At 38.7% G+C, this 24,921-nt stretch overlaps 1 protein-coding gene and 1 pseudogene across 1 annotated transcript in view; one reads left to right on the top strand and one right to left on the bottom strand.

The window, feature by feature from the left end:
- The first annotated feature begins 653 nt into the window (after positions 1 to 653).
- The window catches only part of SLC36A4 (solute carrier family 36 member 4), a 90,993-nt gene continuing 66,725 nt past the window's right edge, over positions 654 to 24,921 (top strand). Inside the window, exon 1 of the mRNA XM_037841088.1 lies at positions 654 to 673. The gene's annotated coding sequence lies outside the window, so the exon portion shown is untranslated. The remainder of the gene's footprint in view (positions 674 to 24,921) is intronic.
- On the bottom strand, positions 16,835 to 17,879 carry LOC119537259 (annotated as a pseudogene).

Raw genomic sequence — 24,921 nt, 5'->3', positions numbered from 1 at the left:
TCCGGTAAACTAATCAAGGCCAACCCTGAATGGGCGGGGGCACACCTCCATGGAAACAATTAATCAAAGGTCTCACCCACAGTTGGGTAGGTCACATCTTCATGGAAACAACCCAGTCAAAAGGTCCCACCCATAATAACTGCTGCCACAAGATTGCATTAAAGAACATAGTCCTTCCTGGGGTACATAACAGTTTCAAACCGGCACATGGTGTAACTCCCTTGAGGGTTCTCCTGGGGGAGCTTGGAGAATAAGAGTGATGTACTTTTAGAGTAATGCAGTACAATTTTCTTGTAATACAGGACCACAAAGGAGAAGATGGAGAGGGTGACCAACCATCCTGCTTTCCCTGGGATGCAGGGCTTTCCATGCTAAACCTGCAATAGTCCTGGGCAACTTGGGGTGAGTGGGTCCATGAAGGGTAGTTTGTTCAGCTGAGTTCCGTATTGGAGACATTCAAACAAAGAATGTTAAGTCTGAGTTGGCTAGCCTATAATTTTTATACATTTGTGAGAATAAGGCATTTATTATAGTGAAGAAAATTACTGTTTTTATGAGGGCTTCAGGAGTCATTGGTTTCTTTGGAAGCAACAGTGGAGCCATCAAAGGAAGCATCATTAACTTCAGCAACCATTTGGGATCTTTCAGCTACAAAAGAAGACACTGGAGCAAGGTAAGAAGCAGCAAATAGGCCATACATTAGGGTGATGGAAAAAGGCAATGGCTTTTAATGGGAAGGTCAAATTTACAAATGTGTTCAAATCTACCCTTCATGGGGATTAAGAAAAAAGGGAAGAAATTAGTAAGAAATGAGTAGAGGTACCACTACGTGGGACAAAATTACAGTTTTTTACCTCGTCATCCTGAAACTGGATTTCTATAGGACAAGATGAAGTTCCTCTCCCAAATTTAGTTCATCGTCTCATGCACTGGTATGTAGTAGCAACATTATGAGCAGGCTTTCTTTAAGAAAAGCACATATTCTAGAAGGCTCTGAGCAGGAGCCAAGCATTGAGCTTTCAGACCCCTACCCTGGTCTGAAGCCTATTCCTCTCTTTTAGAAATAGGACTAGGTGGTTTTTGTGGGTTTTTTTTTTTTTTTTTCTGTTGTGTGTGTGTGTATTTACAATTATTGTGGCAAAGACTCATTCAACAGTTACTTGTCAAGGGCTTACTTGTACCAGACCTTTTGCTTTTAAGATCTGGCAATGTTCCAGTGACCAGGAGCCCTGGCAGTGGCTAAAGACGTCTTCTGCAATAGATGATTTCTCACACACAGCTCACTCTCCATCACGTCGTTGCCATTTCAGAGAAGGGAAGAAAAAAAGCACATCAACACAGACAACATTGGCTTGTATTAACTGCATAGTGCGAGCCAAGGGACACCAGTTTGCAATAACAGAAACATGACTATTTGTTTAGACAGCTCACAATGAAACTGTTGCTGAGAACAACTTGTAATAATCTACTAGTTCCCTAGGTGACAGCAGAGTCCACAGCATTATCTTAATCGCTGTTCTTAAACACATTGTATTTTCGTCTCTTGAAAGCAGTGGATCCTGACAATTTGGGGGGAGTAATCATTGCTAAAAGTGTGAAATAATTGCCTTGAGATGTCATTGTCACTCTTCTGAGATAACTAAACTCCAGGTTTTTAAAATAGATTTTAGCTTTTGACATATGCAAGTGACATAGTCACAGATTTGTTGAAACAACAACTACAACAGTAATAAAAAGAGCGAAAATTTATTAAGCATTTCCTATGTGCCAAGCATTGTTATAAAGTAGCAGGGCTCCCGGCGTTATCCTACTTAGAGGTTTCAAAGGAACCCCAAAGCCCCCTCCTATAATGAAGAATTAAACCTTCCCAGGCACCTCTGTAACTGTAACACTAAATACATAAATATAAGCTAACAGATTAACTAATCTGTCTGGGAGAGAAGTTTGCTTAAACATGTTAATGATTTAGTTAAGTGCTCTTTACATGGTTTTGTAGTTTTTTGTTGTAGTTGGTATTTTTTAGAGCACTAATCATCTTTTTTAATAATTTATTTTGTTAGATTCATGTTGACCTTCTTTTGGGTTTTCTGTTGGTTCACTCATCTTAGGAATGTTCGGTGAGCTGCTGGGGGCAACTGATGGAACCTTTTTTCAGGGGTGGAGGCTGAGAAGCCAGTCCAAATGAGTTTGACTCATCGTGATATAAAGCCTTAACCACTGGAAGGAGGTGGGAAATACAGTGAGTGGCTGGTATATGACTCTGTCCCTGAGTGCTAGGCAGAGCTAGGCAGAGCGAGGACTGAGAAGTAAAATGGCAGGTCCATTCTGGGACACACTGATGCACAAGTGGCCCTGCTTTGATCCCCGCCCATCCCCCATCAGAATAGAACATAGAAGCCTGGGAGCCATTCTAGATGGATTCGACATGGCTACCTGTGCAGCATCTTTCTTTTTATTATTTCTATCTTTGAAATAATGCTATAAGTACATAGACATAACATTCAAAAGGCACACAGGGCATACATTTAAAAAACTAAGTTCTCCTTACCATACCTGGTCCCAACAGAAAACCAGTTACCAGTTTCCACTGCTGCTCAGCTTTGGCACCCAGAGAAACCACTGTGATTGGCAGAGCAGCAGTAGAGATGCTGGATCCTGAAGGAGCAGCTATGAGTAGCTCGGATATTGGAATGAGTTAAGCCCATATGACACTCTGAGACCATAGCAAGTGGAGAAAATGAGCCAGTAAAATGTGTCGAAGTAGCCTTATTTGTACCCATAGGCTAGTGCGACCTGGAGATATATGATGCATTATTATTATGGAAATACCACATGCTCTCAAACAAAAGTTTAGAAATACAGGTAAATATATCTCCCTATTTAAGTATGTATATATAGGATGCAGTTATTTCTTGCAATATGGAGCTCAAGCCCCAGTCTCCAAGTCTCATAACAACCCAATAATTAGCAAACACCGGCTCTATGATAGAGAGGATGAGACTCCTGAGGTCACCAGCAATCTTACCCAGCAATGACCCCTGGAATCGTGACAAGTCAGACTTCAGCTTCTGGCATTTGCCCAATGTCCAGTCACAGGGTGAGCACGTGTTCTGGTTGACACAGGGCAGTCTCAGCTTACACCTGACATAATTATTAAAAAGCTCCCCTTCCAGTCTCAGAAATAACCTAACTTTGTCAATAAATTATATGAGCTCCCTAAATACAGGTTCTCTGTGCTTGGTCTCCCCCAGAGCAGCCAGGGTGGGCTCAGGTGCCTACCATTTTACAGACCTCACACAGCAACCACTTTCTCCTGGGTCCTCTCCCAGTATGGAACAGTCTCCATTGGTGCCAATTCCACCCCAAATGCCCTGGCCTCCCCTCTAAGGGTTTCCTGCCTTAAATCCCTGCACCATTTCTCTTCAAATGAGCTGCGTTCAATAGCTCAATGGTAATTTACCATACTAAGTGTAAATTCTCAAGACAATTCTTTTGGTCCCTCTCAAATCCCTAGCAAGTCATCTGCAATGCTAGAAAAAGAAGAAAATAAAATTCTCCCATTATTCCCAAATAGAAATTTCTGTTGGTTAGTATTTTGGAAGTAGATTCTTCTAGATATATATATATAATGTCATTTATTAGTTCTATTGTTTCTTATTTTATTATTGTAGCTTTTCCAGCTAGACAGTCATGATCTGCAACTAATATTTATGTTGGTATCTTTCCAATACTTATTTATTTATTTAATCATTAAACATTTTTCATTGCTTTTCCTTCATTTATAGCCTGTTGATATCACTATTTCTCCCTTTGCAATCACTTCAAGTTCTTCGGAACCATTTTTTTGTAACCCTTATATACGGAGAGCGATTGTTTTATACCCTCCTTCTTGACATTCATTTTATTTTGTATAGAAAATACAGGTAATTCCACAAAATCCCTTAAGATCCCTTTTATTCAATATGTTGTTAGGTAAAATACTTTGCCCATCACCCAAATCTTTGCTCATTAATTATCTCCTTTATTTCTCATATCTACAATTTCTTACCCCACTGAATCTAGCCTCAGTCTACAAATGTAGTTAAGCCTCCCCTCCCCTAGAAAGCCAGCCCTCAAGCCTCCTGCCCTCAGGCTTCTCCCCCAGGCCTCCCCTTCCTTTCAAGGCCACAGGACTAGAAAGAGTGCCATCATGCATCCTCTCCCTCTCCCATCTATCAGCTCCTTGAGGAGCCCACAAGGTCCATGGTCCAGTAGCACTTGTTTCTTGGAGAGGTACCAACCTTCAGTTACCTCCTCTCACTCTGTGCTAGACGCCATGTGGGGAGCAGCTGCCTGGCTTTGCTGACTTGGCTCCTCTGGCCATGGCTGATTATTCCAGGGCAAAGGGACATGGACTCAAGCTGGGCCAATCAAACTTTCCTCTCCTGGGATTTGGAACCTGGATTGCAGAGGTGCAGCATCTGTTGGCGTTGCATATATTAACGACTACACCTAAAGAGGGGGTTTGTGGATTCCTAGACAGCCCCCAGAGCTGCCCTGGTTCCTGCCCTCCCCGAGCATCGGTTCTTCATCTCTCCCTTGACTTTCTGTAAACTCTCCAAGAATCCTCCTTCAGACGTTAGTCTTAAATGCCTTTCTTCTGTTCAATCCAGCCAGAGTCTGTTTGTATTCTTTACATCCCAGACTCCTAGTCCATTTACACTCTTGCTCTCTTTAGCAATTTGGAAGCAGGGGACACAAAATTTCCCATCTCTGACGACAATCTTTTTCTCCTTGTCTTTGCTGCCTTTGTATTCATGTGACTCATTTTCCTACAAAATTCTCTTGGTCTCCAGTGTTACTCCTCTTCTTTTCTCCTACTCTGGAATGGGAAACTTCCTAAAATTTTATTCTTGGGTTTCTCTTCCTTGCTCTTTTTTTTTTTTTTTTAACATTCTAAATTATTTCACAAGAATTTGAATGAGCAAGACACCCTATCACCTCAACTCAGATGACTCCAAAATCTGTTCTTAACAGAGATAGAAAAGACAGAGAAAAGATCACATTTGAAGACTAAAAGGATGAGTCTGGTTTTAAGGATACAGAATTTGGGGTGTTAGTAGGTGACCTCAGATGGAGATGTGCATCAGGTAATGAAAAAGGTAAGTCTAGAACTTGGACATCTAGTTAGGGGAAAAGCTACAGTAACCTCCCCCACACACTCCACTCCCAGCATCTCTTGTATGTCTGAGTGACCTCTGATTCCCTGCTCTCCTGGGCCCTCCCATCTTATCAGTGCACAGGCTCCACTGATTCTGACCATCAGACGTGACATCCGCGGAATATGCCACTGTCACCTTCCATCAGGCCTCCTTACCTTTCACTTGCTATTGTAGGAATTTAATAACTCAGCGTCCTGCAGCCAGACTGTGCCCCACCTCATCATCCTCTACACTGCTGCTCAGGTCTTAGTAAAACACAGATCTAATCATAACAATTCCCAGAAAAAAAGTCTTTAATTTGGTGGTTCTCCAACTGGGATGTCCACCAAAATCTCCCAGGATCTTTGAAAAATGCAGATTCCTGGGCTAGGAAAATAAGACTTAATAAATCAGTTTCCAGGAGTGGGGCACGGACATGTGAATTTTGGGAAGACTCCCCAAGGGATTCTGATGTACACCTGTGGTTAAGAGTCATTGCTTTAATGGAAACTAAATGCCCAGTGAATAAATCTCAAATTTCCCACTGTGGTATTTGAGGCACCTACTTCTGCTTTGAGCCTTATGTCCCTTCATTCCATACAAATCCCAAAGTCCGGCCAAAACTGATTACAATACGTACTGTTTTCCTGAATGCCTCCAGACATCAAACCTCTTGTTAGGATGTCTTGCCACCTGGAATGTCCTTTCTTCCCCATTTCTATTTCTCTCAATTGTACGTTTTCTTCAAGGTTAAGTTTAAATAAGATTAATTTGGATAAAAAGGCATTTAAAGCACTTAAAATGGTCCTTGAGTCATAATAAGTCCTCAGTAAATACTAGTTGTTAATGTTCTCATTATAATGATAAATAATAAACTCCACCTCCATAAAGTCCTTACCAATCCCTCGGTCAAAATTACTCTTTCCCTTCTCTGTATTATTATTGCACCTTCAGGGTACTTTTCAGATTCAGCTTTGCATTAAAATGATTTTTGCACCTGTCTTAACTCTCCTGTTGAAGGGCAACCTCCTTGTTGGTGAACCCTATCTTGCTCAGGGACTATATCTTATCCAAAACTCTACTGTTGCCATTCAGTCTTGTATACATAGATACACAACAAATTTTCATTCTTTTAAATGAAGTTCTAAATGATCTGTGTGAACAGCCACCACGGTCAGAACCAACTGTTCGGTGGCTTCTCCTGCCTTCTTACCCAGCATATTTTGTCTCAGAGCTGAGCAGGGAAGAAGCCTGACTCAGAACCCTTTAAATTAAAAATGCATTTACCTGGCAAGAGAACGTCAAATTAGAGTTCGGGCAAAGAAGACATTAACATTTGTTGAGTCCACACGGTGTGCAAGGACAGTACATTCTGTTTGCCCTTGGAACAGCTGGGTGGCACGGGGCTGCTTCTCACCTATCCTGTATTCTGAGTCCATTGTTTGCTTAATGTAACATTTATGTCTGATATTTGCTTAGCACGCCTCTCCAGTTTTTTCTGAGCATTGTAAAGAGAAAACATCTCACTGGGTGGCAACACCAGGCTCTCCCATTTTCCTCTGAGAATTCAGGATCAGAGGAGTTGTGCAGGCAGAATTGGTGACTGATGTGTTAGCAGTGTGCTGCAAAAAGTCAAAGTATTTTGATAATTTGCTGTTATCAGTCAGGTAGCTGTTCAAATGGTTTTAGAAAGAGGGTGAGTTTCAAAAAGCAGTGGCCTTTCCCAAATCCATGAGGATATTTTATTGGCCCATGGTGTATGTTCCTGCAGATTTGCCTGTCTGGGATAAGGGACAAAAGTGGCTTTCTGGGCATATGCTCTCATGTTGGAAGTAACTAGGGTGAGTAGGGTGGCTATAGAATGTATTATTCAAATTGTGCACTCAAAAGTGGTTAAAATGGGAAGCTTTGAGTTGTATATACGTTATTACAATGAGAAGTTTTTTTCTAGAGAATAAACAACAGTGGTTCTCAAACTTTAGCATGCATCAGAATCACCTGGAGGGCTTGTTAAAATACAAATAAATTGCTTACCCCTCCCATCCCCACCCCTCCCAGAATTTCTGAGTCATTCGGTGTGGGCTGAGGCCTGAGAATTTGTATTTCTAACAAGTTTTCTGCTGACATCATCTATTAGGCTAATGTAGACTTTAGAGTAAGAGTCTCTGGCCTTTTTTTTCATATGATTTACCCTGAACCTTATCATCATCTGAATGGAGGCTCGAATTCATTAGTTGTGTGGGATAGAGACCCCATATGACAATGGCTTGAATAAAATAGAATGTATCTCTCACACATAGAAGTCCAAGGTAATATGACCAAGCTCTACTCTAGGAAATCACTAAGGGCCCAGGCTGCTTCTAACTTGTTCATTCCCTAACCCTAGAGTGTTACCCTTATCTGCATAGTACACAAGAAAAAAGGTAAGGGAAGGGGCATCCCTGCTCTTTAAGGGCAAGACCAAGGTGTTACACGTATTCCTGCTCATATCTCATTGGCCAGAGCCTGGGCACATAGCAGAGATGGCTAGGACACCATCTGCACAGCTAAAAGCTATATTGCTATGAAATAAGGAAAGGCACAATGAATAGTCTCTGGCACAGCAGTGGTGCTAATAACATAAACAGCTAGAAGGAGGGGGGGATGGGGATACAGGAATGGCTTGTGGAAAAATAACTCAAGGCTTTGAAATGTGCTTATGTGTTACTGTGTACTTGGTGGAAAGTTCTGTTGCAGAGCACGCCATTTAAATATTTCCCGGTATATATTTCTTTCTCAGCAGTAAAAAAGGTAGCTAGAAAAGAATAGATGTTTCAGCAGCAGTGAAAGGTGTTTCAAAGGAGTCCTTCAAGGAACCAATCCCTGTGAATAGCAATAGTCACCAATATGCTTTTCTGTTGGCTTGGGCTACAGTATGTAGGAGAGCATCCTTTCTGGAATTCTTTGATCGTGTGGTTGTAACAATGTGGAATTAAGCCCCCATTTATTCCAGGACACACCAAAGGAAAGAAAGCCATGGAATATGCACAGCAATACAGAGGCACTATATAGTACAGTGTGAGGCTCTAATTTACAGTCAACCAGGGGCAGCTGCTTTGCACGGAAAACCTATTCCCCAGTGTACGGAAAGTGCACTCTGCCCCATCTTTACTATTCCTAGTTCCAAAAATATGAGGTCAAGTAAATTTTACCCCCAGAACTCTATAAAAAGAATTCGGGTTTGGTAAATTGAGATGAAAATAAAGATATAAGACCTTTATTTTCTTAAAACCTAAATGCTATGATATAAATAGCTTTGGTATTTTGGTTTCGTTAAAGAGCCTTATTTGAATGATCACAAATGAAGATAAGGTCCAACTTGTTAATGGCAAATTTTTGACACAACTAATGGAGGTCCAAAGAGCTGACTAGGGGGTGAATTAGGAAACATTTATATTATGCAAAATGAACTGTTCCGTGGTTAATTTCTCACTTCTTTGACTTCATACAGTGTCCTATCTTTAAGTGATCACTCAACTATTATAAATGGATGCAGTCTATTGAGAAAATCAGGTCAAAGTGTTTAGCTGTTTTCACGAGGGAAAAAATCAGACAATGAACAATTATGTGTTATTATGCCTAAAATTGAAATTGACAGGAACAGTACCATGTAAGTGGAGCATAACTGCAATGTACTACTGGCTTGGCTTCAAAGGAAACAGGTTGGTGACATTTTCTTTGTAAATGGTACCTCCTTCTGGAGACCTCACATCTTCAAAAACTTCTAAGGGGACTTCTAACTGAATGGAAACTTTCTAACTTCTCCCCCACCTCTTTTTACTACCAAAAAGCAGGTTGTGTGTTGGTGTTTATTTTCTCCCTGAGGTCCACTGGGGATCTGCATCGCTTAGGCAGATTTCTGTAATGAGGGGTGGTTCTATTCCTCCTCAATGCTGCTGGGGTTACTTGTGGAATTATTAAGTTGTGAGCAGCTCCTTGAGTCACACAGACAGTGTTCTCGATTCCTCATGCATGACATCTCTCTCTGATAACCTGCTTACCATAAGTCTTTCACATGCTGCCTTTGAACTGTGGTGAAAAGCGGGCTACACAGAGGCTGACAGGTACAGCCTATTAAATTAAATCCCGAACCAGCCCTTGATGTTAAAATCCTGAAACAGAGAGGACTTATCAGGGTTAATTTACATGTGAGGATCATGTGTCCAGAGAAAACTCACACCCCAGACTTTTTACTCAATATGACAGTAGTTTCATTAGGTGAAAACAAAAGTAAAACAGTCCCCTTTTAGGTTACTGTTTAAACAATATATAATTTTAAAATGGAAGGAAATGAATTTTTGAAAGGACTCTTTTTCTTTTGAGTCTTTGGAGGTACACTTGGGATTTTATTTATTAAAGCACAAGCTTTAAAGCCTTTCTACCATTTACATTAAACACCAAAGGGAATATATTAAGGCATGGGAAAATGAGTGTGTGCTTTCCAGCACTTGTCATAAGTCATTTTTCCCATTGCCCTTCAAAGAGTAGTATTTTCAGAGGACAGTGTTCCATATGTGAGTAGTGACATTTTTGTCGGCGAGTTAAGCTCTTAGAGTAAAGCTTGGTTACCTGATTTTACAGTGATCCTCCTAATCTTTCATTATCTTTTATATGGGAATGGACAAACAGCAGTCAGCCCCTGTGGAATGGAACTCACAACTGCCAGCTCGCGAGGTTGGGGCACTTGAGGCAGAGCACTTTAGAGCACACGTATTAATTGGACTTGGTTTCTAGTTGTGGGTCTTTGGACAAGTTGCATAGTCTACCTAAGCCTTAGTATCTTCAACTGAAAAACAGGATTAATACAATACCTACCTCATAGGGTTGTTGTGAGTAAATGAGTAAATGCTGCAAAGCACTTAGCCATGGGGCTTAGTTCAATGACAGACTTACCTCTTATATTTATTACTAGTGCTATTTTTAACAAAATTAACTAGAACCTCATGAGGTGAGGATTTTCACTTTTCTTATCTTTTCTTATCTTTCAGATATGACTAACAGAAGAAAAGGTGTAGGGCAGGAATCTACTAGTTAAGGGGACTAAATGGAATTAGTCCCACTCATCACTTCACTCCTTGCTTTTAACTCCCATTCCAGGATCGTTTATAATCTGATGGCCCATCCCTAGGACTTTATATTCTCAGTAGGGCCCTCTTGGGGTTGGACAGGGATGAGAGGAGAGGAGAAGAGAGGATTGCAGAAAATTCAGTTCCCAATTTAACAGCCCTGAAGAAAGGAGAAGATGCTGTAGATGATAGATGAACAGGAAGAGTGAGTTGGGAGAGAGAGCTGCACATGAGAGGGGGCCTCACTGGCACCCAGCTAGCACTCCATCCAGCACACATTACTCTTTTGGTCAGAGGCCTGGACCTTTGGCCAATATCAAGGCAACAGCTTTTTCCATAACTGCTGTCCTCTTCCCTGACAATTACTGACCTATATAAATCACCATCCCGCAAAATGAGGTGGGAATGTAAGCCCACAGGATTCCAATTTTTGAGACCTTTCTGGGAGGGGGATGTAATTTCCCATGTGCCTGGGTAAAGGCTTTTGAAGGCAGTATACTAGAGAGGACAACAGTCATTCAGACTTGGTTTGAGATCTTGGGAACTGCTATTTGATTTTGAGCAAATTGATTAACTTCTCTGAAGCTCAGTTTCTTCATTTGTAAAATGGAGATAATACTTGACATTTTTTCAGAGAAATAATTGAGATTACCTATGTGCATTAAAAAGCATCTCTCTAGGAAACTGATGCCCCCCCTGCCCCCATCATGACAAATTGCCAATTGAAGGGAGTTTAATAAAGGAAACATTTACAATGGTATGGGTAGGGTTTTAGGAAACTCAACAAGGGATGATGTAGTGGGGAGAGGCCTGAAGAGGCGAAGGGAAGGAGTGGCTGTGGGAACCCTGGAGAGGGCTGCTGACGGAAGCTTCAGCCTTCACATAAGGGAGGCAGCCATCGGGAGCGACTCGGTCAGTAGGGCTGATATTTTCTCCTTTGCCCTGTGATCTCCTTCTCGTTGGTCAAACCTGGAAGCCAGATCTTGAGGGAACTGATTGAAGTGTTCTGTACTGGATAGGCTTTCAGGGTACAGAGCAAGGTGGAGGAGGGAGAGTGGGTCTGCAGGGAAAAACAGAAGATAACCAGCAAAGCTGTAAGGTTCTTAGTATGCTGTTGGCACATAACTAGTTGTTATAATTATTCAATAAAGAAAAGAATACAGAGACTAGCTTTCAAAGTTTATCTCCACCTTGGGGAGAGAAGGATGATAATTCAAGGGCTCAAGAGTTTTTCAGAAATGTTCAAAGCTTTATTAATGTAAATTTTCTGAACATTTAAGAAATATGTTTTAGTCTGCTTACTGTCAAGAGGATTTTTCCAATAACATTGTCTTTTATGATCAATTTTACCTGTTGTAATTACAAGCTTAACAGTATTGTTCCAACATTCTGTGAAAAGATGCAAAGCATGGTAAATCAGGGGTAAGTGTTAATTCTACTATTACCCAGTTCTTCAATTTGGACTTCCTTTTTTTTTTTTCTGGAGTGTTACTCTTTTCTAGGGAACACTCCATAGATTAGTTAGTGAAACAAACTGGTATTTCAATCCAGTGCTTCCAATAAATGCCACATTCTATGGAGAATTTACCTTTTGTCAGATCCAAATGAAAAAAGATTTGTAATTTACTATTGGTGATAACATTTTGCATATGAATATTTTTAAGGAGGGATGTATTGGTACTTTTGTAAATAAGTATTTTTTAAACTTATTTTTTGTGTGTCAGTAGTCTTTAATAATAAAGTTCTTTTCATTTTGACTATAAAATTTAAGAGGACATTTTAGAAAATCCTCTTTGTTCACAGTCTTTCCTAGTCGTTAAAAAATTAGGTTCTGTGACACAGTCCAATTAAAAAATGGGCAAAAGGCATGAATAGACAACTTTCCATAGAGGAAATATCAGTGGCTAAGAAGCACATGAAAAGATGCTCAGCTTAACTAACTATTAGGGAAATGCAAATCCAAACCACAATGAGATGTCATCTCACAGCTACTAGAATGGCTGCTATTAAACAAACAGAAAACTACAAGTGTTGAAGAGGATATGGAGAAACTGGAACACTTATTCACTACTGATGGGGGAGTTAAATGGTTCAGCTCCTGTGGAGGATGGTTTGGCGATTCCTCAGGAAGCTAAGTATAGAGTTGCCTTACAACCTGGCAATCCCACTACTCAGGTTATATCTAGAAGATCTGAAAGTGGGGATGCAAACAGACATTTGCACACTGATGTTCATAGTGGCATTATTCAGAATTGCCAAAAAATGGAAGCAACCCAAGGGTCTATCAACAGATGAATGGATAAACAAAATGTTATATGCCTACAGTGGAATATTATTCATTAGTAAGAAGGAAATCCTGAAGCATGCAACATGGATGAACCTTGAGGACATTATGTTTAGTGAAATAGACACAAAACAACAAATATTGTATGATCTCACTGATATGAACTAATTATAATATGTAAACTCATAGACATAAAATCTAGAAAATGGGTTACCGGGAGATAGAATGAGGCTAAAGAATGGAGATCACTTGCTTAATATGTGCAGAATATTTAACTAGGTTGAACTTAAACTTTTGGAAATGGATAGATGTGATGGTAGCATATTATTGTGAGAATGACTAACAGTACTGAATGGTGTGTGAATGTGGTGGAAAGGGGAAGTCATGTATGTCACTAGAAGGAAATGTGAGAATGTATAATACAGTGAATCTTGTGGTGGGCAGTGTCTGTGGTTAATTGTACAAGTGTAAAAAAGTCCTTTCATGAACTAGAACAAATGTATGACACATTACAAGGTATTGATAATAGAGGGATATATGAGAAAATAGAACCTATTGCAAATTATGGACTATAGTTAACAGTTATATTTTAATATTCTTTCATCAACAGTGATGAATGTACCACACCAATAATATGGACCAATAATGGGGGAGGGTAGGAATAGGGGGAAATAAGGGGTATGGGAAGATTTTTGTTTTATTTTTAATTTTTATTTCTTTTCTGGAGTAATGAAAATGTTCTAAAATTGATTGTGGGGATATACGCACACCTATGTAATGACACTGTGAGGCAACAATTGTATACTTTGGATGGTTTGTATGGTATGTGAATATATCTCAATAAAACTCCCTTTTAAAAAATTTAGGTTCTGAATCTCTTGTCTCCTGGCTTTCTCAGTGGGCTTTCTTCCTTTCTCCTGGCTAAGTCTTCTCACACTCTACAAAAGCTGAAAAGTGTTTCTTTGTCCAATTTTACAGAGAGATGATTGGCATCAAAAACAAACAAGATTGAAAACAACTGCAGAACATATTATATGCAGACTTCATATTATAAACATAAATTTCATATCATAGATGACTTTCTTGGACATTTGTCTTAAAAAAAACTAGTAACTGGCAGAGACTATGTCTTTTTTTTAAATATATTTTTATAAATTTAGTGTTTATTTTCATCATGTACCTAGCTTCAAGAGTCAAATAAGACTTATAATGAGAAACAGCAGTTCTTGCTCTGTATCGCCCTGTAATTCCCTCTCTCAAGAGGCCACCACTTTGATCCCTTTTAGTAGTTCCTTTTGTTATTTAACTTCATATTTATAAATAACATACTCAGAGCACCATTAACTTTTCAGGTTTAGGTATCTATTTTCTTGCTACTATAAAAAGTAAGAATTTAATTCTTATGTATCAGCCTTCATAAACATTTCTCCCCGTCCTACCTATACCTTTCAATACAGTTGTGATATGTTCTTGGTTAAATTCATCTCTTGTGCTTTTATTATTATAACTTTATGTGTATTATTCACTGTTGAGACAAATGGTATACTACACATTTTTTTTTAAATCAATATTTTATTAACTGGAGTTAGTTTTTTTTTTTTTTTTTTTTTTTTTGGTGCTGGGCTTTCTTCCTTTCTCCTGGCTAAGTCTTCTCACACTCTACAAAAGCTGGAAAGTGTTTCTTTGTCCAATTTTACACACTTTTCAGATTATCAATCAGTTTCACTTTTGATTTTGTTCCTGGAGTTATCCCTTCCTGGTGTCTTCTGTCCTTTTGCCCCAATCTGCTTTCTAGGCCTGCTGTACAACAGTAATCCTGAAACCTCCCTTTGCCATCCTTTTGGGAATTTCTCTCTCCTGGTTTCTCAGATCCCATTCTTTTTCAGCTTACTCCTTTAATTTTGATGGAGCATTCCTTCAGTGGCTTTATAAGAAAGGATACATGGGAAGTACACTTTTGAGCTCTTAGATGTCTTAAAATGTGTTTATTCTACCCTTTCATTTGATTGATAATTTGGCTGGGTATAGAATTATAGGTTGGGCAAACCTTTCTTCAGAAGTTGGAATGCAGTGCTACCATTGTTCTTTAGCGTTTTGCTATTGAGCAGTCAGATACAACTTTAATCGAATGTGATCTTTTTTTTTTCCATCTCTAGAAACTTTCACGATTGCCCTGTTATCTTCAGTGGTTTGAAATTTTAGAATGATATGCCTTGGTTTAAGTCTGTTTCTTGTATTGTATTGGGCACTCAGTGGATCTTTCCAGCCTGGAAACAAATGTCCTTCAGTTTTTGGAAATTCTAGTGTATTATTACTTTGTTATTTTCCTTTCCTCTTTTATCTTTTTTCTTTCTGGATTAAGATATTGGATCTGCTGAATGCATCTTTTAATTTTATCTTTTCTAATTTTTCTTTTTTTTAAAGGAATCTTTTTATTCTACTTTCTGTTTCCTGTATATTCCTTTCCCTATGACACCTTATTCTTGTTTTATAGATGCAATGTCTTTAAAAATTTCTTTGGGAAATTATAGAGTTTGAATTTTTTGTTTGTTTGTTTTGTTTTTTAAGTTTACTGTCTGATACCTGCATTTTCCAGGCACTTAGTTTTCAGGGTTTTTCCCGCCAGTGTGCTAAATTAGCTAACATTCATCCTTGTTTTCTAATTTCACAAATTTTATTTACATCTTTTGACTGCTGGCTTTTCCTTGTCATGCTTTTGGTCCTTTTGTGCTTTGCCTGTTTTACTCCTTTACTGTCATTGTTTTTGTGTTGGAGAGAGATCAGAAATGAGTGCATAAACTCAAGCCATTATTTTATACAGGAATTGTGTGGATTGTGCTGGAAGCATGTAACCAAGACACACTTTACATAGATATAAAATATAAACAAAGCATTGTCATTAGAAATTATTTTGATTTGATGGGTGACCTAATTGATTTCTATGCTTTGCCATAATGGAAGATGCTTAATTTTCAGGACCTTCTCTATAAAGTGAGTGTGTTAGATTAGATGATTCTTATGATCCTCTCTAGTTCTAACATTCTTTGACTCTAAGAGGAGGGACTGGGATATGTCGCTTAAGAAGAGAAACTTTGCAAATGCATAAATAACTAAATAAAACAAAGATATTGGTAATATAAGTAAGGTTATTACTAACATTTATACCAACAAAGAACCTCTTTAGAGAACCAGTGCTGATTCAGCATGTTTCCTAGGTTTATTACCAGTACAGAGAACTCTTTGAAGTAAAAATTAATTAGAAAGTGGTGAGAAGGCTGTCTATATTTCCATTGAAAACATAATAGTGTAAAATGGCCTTAAGAAACATAATGAATGATATTTTCACATAGAGAGAAATCAAAGTTCAGGGGACATGCAGTATTTTGTCTGCTCGGCCTCTCCCTTTGTAAACTGTCCTCTCCTGCCACCCCAGCACCATCCCTGTTGTTCTATCATCACCTCCCACAATATATGATTAGTTCTGCCCTCAGTTGACTAGTCCAGGAATGGGCAATTTAAAAATTGGAACTGAGAAAAAGAAACCAGTCTTTTTCTGGGCACCTAACCTGTAATATATAGAAATTGAGAGCCGTTAAGAACCGTGTTTTCTGCCAGGTAGACCTGAGAGGCAGAAGTCTTAGAGAAAACTTAAGCAGATGCACAAGAAAAGCAGACACTGGACAAGGAGACAGAGTCTCAGAGGTAGGAGGACCAGTTGTTCCTGGGCCCAGAATCACCGTGGACTGGGGGGGTCTCAATATCCCCATGAAAGTCTCCTTTCGGCTTAAGCTAGTTTGAGTTGGCCTCTCTCTCTTCCAATAAAAAAAAAATTCCAAACTAATAATCTCAGTTTATTTGATGCTTTGTATGAAACAGGAGTGTGCTAAATCCTTTATATAATTATCTCATTTAATCTTCACATTATTATTTTACACAATGTTTTAGTTTCCTTGGCTGCTTATGCAAATATCAGCTTAAACAATGGGACTTTATTAGCTTATGGTTTTGAGGCTGGGAAAATGTCCAAATCAAGGCATCATCGGGGTGGTGCTTTCTCATCTCTCCTATAAGATGAGAAATGAAACCTGTTATTCTATGACCCGCCTGTGGCCACAGCACATCTTGTCAGCTAACCCAGGCTGGGCCTTTGCCCAAGGTTGTGGGGCTTCTGCTTTCAGCCCACACTGGAGGGCCACAGATTTGCAGTGGAAACATTTTTATATCACCTCTGGCTTCTGGCTGTGACCAGAGTTAGCTCTGATTCTTTACTTTCCCATCCATGACTGTTTGTGAGCAGCAGTTGGAGGTAGACCAACGTCATTTAACTTGCACTTCCATCTGCCAGTTTGGTAGCTTCTGGGCTGACAGACGGCACCCGGCATGCTTGGTCCAATGGTCACTCCTCTTGAACCTCCAGGAAATCTCTTCTCATCTGTGTGAGTTTGTCATTGTCTGGACAGTTTATCAGCATGGACAAACCTCCTTTGACAACCTTTCCAGTTACCGCTAAAAGGCTTTTCTCCTGTGTGTATTCTCCTGTGAGCCTTCAGATGAGAACTATTAAAGTATATCTTGCCACATAATTTCTCATCCTCAGTGAATCAATCTGAGGAGTGACTTTGGCTGCAGAAGGGCAAAACTCTGGAGCGGGGGCAATGGGAGAGAGTCTGGTGCCATTTGGGCTTACTACAGGAGGCTCTGGGTTCTGAACAACGGGCTGGGGTATGACAACATGACCGTGCCTTTGGGCTCCTGAGTGCCCACAAACACCACAGGCGGGCAGATGGCTGCTGGCTGACTCAGTGGAGTGCAGGGAATGATGGTTGTCACAACGGGATTGCTTGCAGGGAGGGCAACCAGGTGGTAGATGACCAGCATGGGTGGCACTCCCCCTCTTGACCTTGCAGGTGGAGAGACCCACATCGACTTTTGTTGTGGAGACATGGGAGCCGGCTGACACTGAAGATGACTGACTCCGAGGAAGGCACAGAAAAGTCAGAAAGCACAGCACTTGCTTTCTCATCAACATCTGCTTCTGCATTTCTCCCACATTTAGATCTGTTTGGTGACATAGCTGCACATGGTTATGTTTTGTCTTGCAGCCTCAACACTTAGGTGGGTTTTTCTGTGAAAAGAATTGTCCTGATAGCCGAAGATGCTAGCAGGTTTCACTGGGCAGGACTGGTGTTTACATGGATGGGCATCAGCTATACGATGAATCACACTTGTTGCCTGAGCTTTGGGGAGTTTGGGGGCAGGTACTGGGCTCTTATCTTACTATTTGAAAGGTGCATTGTGAGACTTGGAAGTTTATTGTATGTTGTGGTGGTTTGAAGCTGTATGTACCCCAAGAAAACATATTCTTAAAGTTAATCCATTACTGTGGGACCATTTGATGAGGCTACATCAGTTAAAGTGTGACCCATCTCATTCAGGATTGATCCTAATCCTAATTTCTGGGGTCCTTTGTAAATGGAATTTCTGGGGAATGCCATGGAAGCAAGAATCGGAAAGCAATGAAACCTGGGAGAGAAGGGAGGGACCAGCAGATGCAGCCATGTGCCTTGCCATGTGGCAGAGGAGCCAGTGATCACTGGCCACTGGTCTTTGGGAAGAAAGCATCACCCTGATGATGCCTTGATTTGGATATATTCCCAGACTCTTAACAATGAGCAAATAAATTCCCGTCATTAAAGCCAACCCATTTATGGTATGTGCTTTGAGCAATTTAAGAAACTAAAACAGATGCTGGTACCAGGAGAGTGGAGTGCTGCTATTGGAAATACTAAAAATGTGAAACCAGCTTTGTAATTGGGTAATGGGTAGAGGCTGGAAGAATTGTAAGCTGTTTGACAGAAAAGGCTTAGATTGCTTTGAAGAGACTGTTGGTAGAAATGTGGATGCTAAAGATACTTCTGATGAGGACTTAGACAAAAATGATACATGTTTATTGGAAACTGGAGGAAAGATGATCCTTGTTTTAAAATGGCAGAGAACTTGGCTATATGGTTTGCAAATATTTTCTACAATTCTGCAGGTTGTTTTTTACTTTCATGATGAAGTTCTTTGATGCACAAAATTTTTAAATTTTGATGAAGTCCCATTTATCTATTTTTTTATTTTGTTGCTTGTACTTTTGGCATAAAATCTAAAAATCCATTGCCTACTACACAGTCCTGAAGATATTTCCCTATGGTTTCTTGTAAGAGTTTTATAGTATTAGCTGTTATAGTTTGGTCATTGATTCATTTTGAAATAATTTTTGAATATGGTGAGAGATAGGGGCCCTCATTTATTCTTTTGCATGTGAATTTCCAGTTGTCCCAGCACCATTTGTTGAAGAGACTATTCTTTCCTCATTGAATGGACCTGGCATCCTCGTCGAAAATTGACTGGCCATAGATATGTGGATTTAACTTTGGTCTCTAATTCTATTCCATTGGTCTAAATGTCTATCCTTACGCCAATACCATGCTATTTTAATTACTATTGCTTTGTAAGTTTGTAGTAAGTTTTGAAATCAGTACATGTGAGTCCTCCAACTTTAGTCTTCTTTTTCATAATTATTTTGGTTATTCAGGGCTCCTTGCAATTCCACGTGAATACGAAGGTTGTCTTTTCCATTTATGCAAAAAAAGGCTACTGGGATTTTGATAGAGATTGCTTTGAATTTGTAGATCACTTTAGGCAGAATTGACATCCTAACAATACCAAGTCTTCCAATCCATAAACACGGATGTCTTTCCATTTACATAGGTCTTCTTTAATTTCTTTTCAGCAAAAAAACTGTGTATATTTCAGTATACAAGTCTTTCACCTCCTTGGTTAAATTTATTTTTTTGGTATTTTATTCTTTTAAATGCTACTGTAAATAGAATTTTCTTGATATCCTCTTCATATTGTTCATTGCTGGTATATAGGAATCCAACTGGATAGCTGCATGTTTATCTTGTATTCTGCAACTTTGCAGAATTTGTTTATTAGTTCTAGTAGCTTTCTAGTGAATTCTTTGGGATTTTTTATCTGTAGGATCATGTCATCTGCAAATTGGGATAATTTGACTTCTTTCTTTCCAGTTTGGATGCCTTTTATTTCTTTTCCTTGCCTGACTGCTTTGGCTAGAACTCCTAGTACAATGTTGAATAACAGCGCTGACAGTGGCCTTGTCTTGTTCGTGACAAAGCTTTAAGTCTTTCTTCATTGAGTGTGATATTTGTTGTGGGGTTTTCATAAATGCCCCTTATCATGTTGAAAAAAGTTCCCCATCTGTTCCTAGTTTTCTGAGTGTTTCTGTCATGAAAGGTGTAATAAAATAAATTATATTTGGTGCCTCATCATCTTGCCTGGCCTAGTCATATATTCCCTTTTTGAGTGACTACCCCAGTCTGCCCTGCCCTGGGTATAACTGCAGCTAGTAAGGCATGTACCTCCATCTGATTTGGTGGACCAGAGCTGTCCTCAGCTTCCCCAAATGGCCCTTGCCAATTCTGCCCATTGTACTGCATAGTTTAAAGCTGCCAATCCCTAGCATCCAAGGGAAATCCTGCTTCTCCCCTGGTTGCAAGAAAGGTGAGAGCCTGGGACACAGTTTTTTTCCTTCTGTCTCCTGCCTCCACTGTCCCTCACAGAAGCCTAGGTTAGGTAAGCCCCAAGCCCCTCTGCTTCCCTCCAGGCCCTGTGATCTAATAGAGCTGTCCTTTCATTGATTCTTGCTGTGTGGCTATCTGTATTTGCATCTCATCACTGGAAGATTTTCACATAACATCCAAAACAAAAGGATGTTATATTTTTTCAAAGGTATTTTTTGCATCATTTGAGATGATCATATGTTTTTGTTTCCCCTCATTTTCTTAATGTGGTGTATTGTGTTATTGATTGTCCAATGTTGAACCATCCTTGCGGTCCTGGAATAAATCCCACTTGGGACATGTGGGTTATAGTTTCATTGATATAACCCTTTTAATATACTGTAGGATTCATTTTGCCAGTGTTTTTTTGAGAGTTTTTGCATCTATACTCATTAGGGATATTGGTATGTAATTTTCTTTTCTTGTACTGTCTTCATCTGGCTTTAGTTATCCATGTAATGCTGGCCTCATAAAATGAGTTAGGAAGTAATTCCCCCTCTTCTGTTATTTGGAAGGGTTTGAGCAGGAATGGTGTTAAATCTTTAAATCTTTGGTAGAATTTAGCAGTGAAATCATCTGGTCCTGGACTTTTCTTCACTGGGAGGTTTTTGATTACTGATTCAATCTCTTTACTTGCTGTAAGTTTATTGGGATTTTCTATTTCTTCTTGCACCATATTAGGCAATTTGTATCTTTCTAAAAATCTATCCATTTCATCTAGGTTTTCTAATTTTTTGGCATATAATTGTTTATAGCAACCTCTTATAATCCTTATAATTTCTATAAGATCAGTAGCAATCTCTCCACTTTCTTTTCTGATTTTTTTTATTTATGTCCACCCTCTCTTACTTTGTCAGTCTGGCTAAAGGTTTCTCAATTTTAGTAATCTTTTCAAACAACCAAAAGTTAGTTTTGTGGATTCCCTCTATTTTTTTTTTAATTCTCTATTCCATTTATCTCTGCTCTAATCTTTACTATTTCCTTCTACTAAGTTTGGATTTAGTTTGCTCTTCTTGTTGTAGTTGCTTAAGGGGTGAAGTTAGTTTACTGATTTGTGATTTTTATTCCTTTTTAATGTAGGCATTTAGTGTTAAAAATTTCCTTCTGAGCACTGCCTTTGCTGCATCCCATAAGTTTTGGTATGTTGTGTTTTCGTTTTTCTCATCTTAATATATTTCTAATTTCCACTGTGATATCTTCTTTGACTCATTGATTGTTTAGTAGTGTATTGTTTAATTTCCACATATTTGTAATTTTTCCAGTTTTCCCTCTCTTATTGACTTCTGGCTTTATTCCATTGTGGTCTGAGAAGATACTTTTTATGATTTCAATATTGTAAAATGTATTAAGATTTAATTTGTGGCCTAATATATAGTCTTTCCTAGAAAATATTTCATGTGCACTTCAGAAGAATGTATATACTGCTGTTTTTGAGTGGAGTGTTCTATATATGTACATTAGGCCTAATTGGTTAATAGTAATTTTTAAGTCCTCTATTTCTTTACTGATCATCTGCTTATATGTTCTATCAACTATTGAAAATGCTATATTGTAGTTTCCAACTATTGTTGTAGAATTATCTATTTCTCTCTTCAATTCTGCTTCATATATTTTGGTGTTCTGTTGTAAGGTGTGTATATGTTTATAATCACTATATCTTCTTGCTGGATTGAAACTTTTATCAATATGTAATATTCTTCTTTGTCTCTTGTAATCTTTTTTGACCTAAAGTCCATTTTGTCTGATGATAATTTAGCCACTCCTGCTCTCTTTGATTCTTGGTTGCACAGAATATCTTTTTCACCCATTTACTTTCAACCTCTTTGTGTCTTTGTACCTAAAGTGAGTTTGTTCTAGGAAGCATATAGATGGATCATGCTTTTACATCCAATCTACCAATATCTGCCTTTTAACAGGGAGTTTAAGTCATTGAAATTTAAGGTAATAACTGAGAAGAAAGAATTTACTTCTACCATTTTGCCATTTGTTTTCTGTATGTCTTGAATGTTTTTGTTCCTAAATTACTCCATTAATGCTTTTTTTGTATTTGGTTGCTTTTTTTGTAGTGTGACATTTTGATTCCATTCTTTCTTTTTTTCTCTATACTTTAAGTTGTTTTCCTAGTGGTTAACTTTGTAAAGACAATAAACATCTCAATTAATAACAACCTAGTTTGACAAGTACCAACTTAGTTTCAGTAGTATACAAACTCTCTTTCTCTTTGTATCTGTCCCTCTCCTATTATATTGTTTTTGTTTCAGATTACATCTTTATCCATTGTTTGCCCATTAACATAGATTTATAATGTTATTTCACACATTTGTTTGTTATGTCAGATGGGGGTGGGGTAAGCAGTTACAAATCAGAATTACAATAATTCAGGATTTTATATTTACCTGTATAGCTACCGTTACCAATGCTCTTTATTTCACTTTATGGCTTCAGGTTACTGTCTAGTGTCCATTTATTTTACTCTTTTTAGTATTCATTCTAGGAAAGATCTTCTGGTAATGAACACTTTCAGCTTTTGTTTATCTGTAAATGTCTTAATTTTGCCTTCATTTTTGAAAGATAATTTTGCCAACTAAGAATTCTTGGTTGACAGTTTTGTTTTTTTTTTCCCTCTAAGGACTTCAAATATGTCATCCCACTGTCTTCTGGCCACACCGTTTCTGATAAGAAATCTGTTGTTGATCTTATTGGGGATCCCTTGCATATAAGTTGCTTCTGTCTTGCTGCTTTCAAAATCCTTTTCTTGTCTTTGGTATGTTTGATGATTTTGCTATAATATGTCTTGGAATATATCTCTTAGAGTCTATCCTGCTTGGAATTCACTGAGATTCTCAGATGTGTATATTCATGCTTTTTATCAGATTTGAGAAGTTTTCTGTCATTGTTTCTTCAAATACTTTCTCTGTCCCTTTCTCTCTTTCATCCTTCTGGGGCTACAATGATGCATATATTGGTATGCTTGATGGTATCCTACAGGTCCATCAGGCAATGTTCATTTTTCTTCATTGCTTTTTTTCTTTCTGCTCCTCACTCTGGTAATTTCTATTGTCTTCAAGTTTTTTCTGATCCTTTCTTTGGCCTGTTCAAATCTGCTGTTTGACCCATCTAGTGAGTTTTTCATTTCAATTACTGTACTTTGCAGCTTAGAATTTCTGTTTGGTTCCTTTTTACAATTTTCATCTCTTTATATGGTTCAGACAAGGTTTTCCTAACATCCTTTAATTCTTTGTATATGGAGTCCGTTAGCTCATTGAACATAATTAAGATGATTGATTTAAGGTCTTTGACTAATTGTTTCAATGTATGAGCTTCCCTGGGGATGGTTTCTGGCAAATTCTTTTTTTTCCTTATGAATGGGCCATACGTTCCTGATTCTTTGTGTGTTTTGTAATTTTTTGTTGAGAATGGGGCATTCTGATTAGTATGTTGTTATTAACTCTGGAAGTCTATTTTTTTTCCACTCCCTGGGACTGCAAGGTTTTTGTTTTGTTTTGTTTTGCTTTGTTTTGTTTTTTTATTATTGTTGTTCTTTTTGTTGTTCTTGAGGGCTGGAGCCATCAATTTGTGACTTTTCCAAACTATTTTTGCTCCCAAATGGGGAAAGGATAGTGTCAAGAGGAGAGAAAAAGAAAAATAGGTACTGCCTCTTTAAGAATCCTCTGCCACTTTTCCCTGAGGGAATTTGGGGCAGTGGTTGCCCTTAGAGTCCTCCCGTAGCAATCTGAAGTACCTCATTCAGAGCAGTGATCAGCAATCAGACCATACTCCCTGGATTATGGGGATCTAGGTGCTTATAGCTCACCCTGCACTGGCAAGCTGCACCAGGAGCCCAGTGCAATCCCCATGGCTCCCTGCCACATGGTTAGGGGCTGGAGGGTAGCAGCCTCTGCAAGCAGCTGAAATTCACCTGTATTTATGGCAGTTTACTGGCGTCTTCCTCCAGCTTTTTCCTGGATGCTGTGCATTGTTCCACTAGACACCAGAATTCTAAATTAGTTAATTCAGACAGTTCCTGCCAGTTCAATAGTTCTTTCGGTGGAAGGACAAATTTTACCCTGCCATCTTCCCACAATCCTCTTAGCTGTGTACCTTTTTAATCTTGGAACTGTAAATATTTGACACTATCAGCATGCTGTTATATCAGTGGTTCTGGAAATTAGATTAAAGCCCCAACAAAACCTTCCTAATAAGTCCCCAATGAAATGAAACCAATAAAAAGAAAAAGCATCGTCTGGTGTCCTGAATTTAAACAACTATGAATAAAAAAATGAAACCAATTTCAAGATTAAAATCAATATTTTCCTTTAGATCCCAAAGCTTGCTTTATTCATTGATTCAACAAATATTTATTGGTAGTGCCCTATGTGCCCAACTTTACATATTGACAGCCCCAAGCTCTGGTGTCAGAATTGCACCTCTGCTATTTAGTAGTTCAGTGTCCTTGGACAAATTACTTACCTTTGTGTGCCTTAGTTTCCTCACTTTAAAAATGAACACAAAGTCAAGAGGTCACTCTGGTGGACATTCTCATGCACTATATAGATAACACCTCTTATGTTTTAATGTATTGGAATAGCTAGAAGTAAATACCTGAAACTACCAAACTCCAACCCAGCAGTCTGGACTCCTGAAGACAATTATATAATAATGTAGATCACAAGGGGTGACAGTGTGATTGTGAAGACCTTATGGATCACACCCCCTTTATCTAG

Source organism: Choloepus didactylus, chromosome 6, assembly GCF_015220235.1.
Source record: "Choloepus didactylus isolate mChoDid1 chromosome 6, mChoDid1.pri, whole genome shotgun sequence".
Lineage (NCBI taxonomy): Eukaryota > Metazoa > Chordata > Mammalia > Pilosa > Megalonychidae > Choloepus > Choloepus didactylus.
The sequence above is the reverse complement of the archived record's forward strand: the minus strand, read 5'-3'. Positions and strand labels throughout refer to the sequence as shown.